This window comes from Chenopodium album, chromosome 27 (assembly GCF_948465745.1).
Source record: "Chenopodium album chromosome 27, dcCheAlbu1.1, whole genome shotgun sequence".
Classification (NCBI taxonomy): domain Eukaryota; kingdom Viridiplantae; phylum Streptophyta; class Magnoliopsida; order Caryophyllales; family Amaranthaceae; genus Chenopodium; species Chenopodium album.
The window spans coordinates 5,360,778-5,364,353 of NC_137860.1; the positions used below are offsets into that span (position 1 = coordinate 5,360,778).

The 3,576-nt window shown below is 33.0% G+C and overlaps 1 long non-coding RNA gene across 1 annotated transcript; it reads right to left on the reverse strand.

Annotated features, from left to right (window-relative positions):
• Positions 1-1,747: 1,747 nt before the first annotated feature.
• LOC145621098 (uncharacterized) lies at positions 1,748-3,286 on the reverse strand. Its single transcript, XR_014108350.1, has 3 exons — positions 2,925-3,286; positions 2,587-2,661; positions 1,748-1,996 (listed from the first exon to the last, which is right to left on the reverse strand). It is a non-coding gene; the product is annotated as an uncharacterized LOC145621098 (long non-coding RNA).
• Between the last annotated feature and the right edge of the window lie 290 nt (positions 3,287-3,576).

The following is a 3,576-nucleotide window of genomic DNA, read 5'->3' on the forward strand; positions in this document are numbered from 1 at the left end:
TTGCACAGTGCCGTCTTAGACATTTTTGGGGCCCTGAGAAAAATTTTAAATAGGGGCCCTGACCCTAAACTACAAAGTGTAATTTATACGTAATTTAGCAACAAAACATTTTACCCCTGATTATTGGATTAATAATTTGAATTATTTAATTATTAATTTTATACCATCGCGTATTAATTAAAATTTTGATGGCATCACAAAATTTGAAACGAGAGAGAGAAGAGGGCAATAATATAATCCTTCTATTTCATAATAATCGCAACACTAACACATATGTCAATGCACAAATTTAACTATTAATATTATTAAGAAGTATAAAATGTAAATATAATGATATATATAAGTTAATCCAAAAATATTTTACATGAAAACATACGTTTTTTATATATTGGTAAAAAGTATTAGCATGGTTATGGACTTATGGGTATAATTAGTGATAATAAATAAACCAAATATGTCTCATATATTTCTAGTATTTAAAAATTCATTTTATTTTGTAAAAAAAAAATAAATAAAAAATCACAATGACGGGGCCCACTAATAGGGGGGCCCTGAGCCGTCGCTCATTGTGGTCCCCCTAATAGACGGCCCTGATATTGCATGTTAAAGGGAATATGTAATTAAAAATAACGCCTAATAAGATAATTTGGACAACTGGTTTAGGTTCATTTAATCTTGTTGTTTAATTAAGTGATCACAATATTTTAGAATAATGTGTGCATTAATATTCAACCAATTTAGCATAATAATAGTTTGGAGCAAATTGATATTTGTTTGTATGCCTTTGAGATCGCGGGTATACTTTTCACAATAAGAATCGAGTAGAGTCCAATACGGGCGAATGTGACTCCATGACTCACTTCGTACCATCATCCCCGATCCTCCTTTCGTGGTTCCGAACCATATGGAGTTAGTAATCTCATGGATTATGAATGGGGTGTAACCTTCACGGGTCAATCGTTGTTGCCTTTCGTTGTCCCTGGTTGCCTTAAATGATCCGTGAACGGTTTACAAGTTCCTTAAAAACTTGTTGGCGGCTCCCTACTTTCCTTGTTCCTAATCGTGTCCCTAATCGTTATGTCAATTCCCACTTCCTATGAGTGCCAAGCATATTCACAAGATGCTTTAACGTAGGCGCACTTCAAACGACGCCTACACTAGCATCATAACCCCAAGCTTGAACCCCACTGTGATCATACACTTAAGTATGGTGGCGTCCAAAGGGAAAGAAAAGAGATCAAAAGAGTCGCCAAAAAGTTTTAGGAACTTGTAAACCATTCACGAGGTGAAGGTTACACCCCTCAACGATCCAGGAGATCGTCAACTCCATAAGGTCTTGAACCAAACAGGGTTTGGGGATGAGGGTACTAGTCCAATCTACAAAAGAGAGAACCCGCCCTATAAAATAGGCTTCTACTTTATTCTACTCGTATTCATGTGCGCTTTTTTACTAACATGCAAACATTATATTAATCCTAAACCTGTTTATCTATGTTCGTTGAATATTAATGCACAAATTAAGCTATTATTGGCAATCACTTGAATTAAAATCACATTACCCTAAACCAAATTATAAGTTATCTTATTAAGCGTGATTTCAAGTACAAATTCTCTTTAAACATGCATAAAATTAAAGGCGTGATCAAGCATGTAACGCCCTAACCTCTAAATCAGTTATTAAGAGAATCTTAACAGTGGAATTAACCTAACACGGTCGGGACGTCACTGCCGTAAATCTCTTGGCCGTAAATCCCTCACGAGATTTACAAGGCAACAAACATACTTAATTAACAAACTTGATTTATAAAACATAGTGATCTATTTATAACAAACATTATTCTTAATTTTTACAATAGAAATCCTATCTTATCTCAAACTTTACTAAGTAGCTTAGTCTTACTATTCAAATTAAACAACTTAAATCTATAACTACTATTAAGTGATAACTGAAATTAAAATCCTCGCTACTACTCGTCTCCATCATCCCCAGCAGAACCTAAAACATCAAAACATAAAAACGGGTGAGCCGAAGACTCAGTAACGAACTACTCTAGTAGTGTAACATCATTTCAATTCATTTTAGTTAATAAAACAGGGAGAATGGAATATCTTAAAACATTTAATAAAATTCATATAATGATATATATAACGTTCATATTAACATGCTAGTCGCTGGCAAGTATGACATGGCGGAACGTCTTCCGCGATGGGCCGGTGCCCATAACATAGAGCAGATGCTCGACATAGTTGGGCTAATGCCCCATGGGTACATGCATGACCGAAAAGTAACTTGTAAACATATACTGCCAGACGGACTAGGTCTTTCACTGTTATTTATCATGTTGTGTAACTTTTACATAAGTCATTCATAGATTCATGACATACTTTTGTAAGATCCAAAGATCAATAAAACAACGTTTATCAATAAAATCATTCATATAAATCATTAAACTGAAGTACATTAATAAACACGTTCATCATCCCGCAAGTCATTAAATCCAGAGATATAAATAACTTTCAAAAATGACATCATGATTTTATAAACACATTTCGAAGGGAATTGTGGGTACTAGCAATAGCCGTTACCTCGATTTACAGTCTGATAACCTTCCTGTTAGCCTTTATTCTATCGTTCTCACTGAGCTCCGAGGTCCGATTCTTCTTGAAAATATAAATTATTGCATTAGTGGGAAAAATGATTAAAACTATACTCTTTAATTATTTTAGTATAAAATCAACAAACTTATTTCTAAATACAAGTAATACCATACGTAGCTTTATGACTCAAAGAAGTCATAGTTTTTCCACTAAATCATTAACTTAAGTATAAGAATTATTTTTGTATTACAAGAAAAACAATACTAGATATAACAAGATTTCTCTTTAAAGAATAAATATGAACATTGAAACAATACTACTTATACCTTGGGCTAATTAGTAGTATACGAAGCAATAAGGTAATGGGTCTTAGAAGGCCATTTTCATTAGTTTGACAAGAAAGTTTACGAAAGGAGAAAATAAAGTATATAATGAGTTAATGACACTAGTGAACGGTGATGACGTTTTATATATACATAGAGTAGTATGGTTGCTAGAATGAACTTGAAAGAAAGAAGAAGATAAGATCAAGATTTGCTAAATTGATAATCATGGGGTTTTGAGTGACCAATTATATGGAAAGGCAACATTAGACTTTGTATTATAAAGCTCTTAACCGTGAGGAGAATAGAGAAGCAAGAGGTGGGTTTTGTTTTCTAGTTGAATGAAGCAAAGTTTATCCTTTGCTCTTTTGTTTCTTAACGGTGAAGGATCAATAGCTTACAAGAAAAGATTATAAAAGTTTATTAAGTGATAAGATTATCACAAGAATTAGGCAACTAATGGTAAAGGAAACAGTGAGAAATGAAATTATCAATTCTTTTCTTAGTGGTAAAAAAGGGATGAAGTTAGGAGGTGGATTTTGTCTCTTATGATAAGTAAGGGCATTTTGGTCATTTTATTTTCTCGGGTAAAAATACATATTTTGATACAAATCTTTAAACATTTTACTGACCGGAAATAAGCTGTAAAATAATA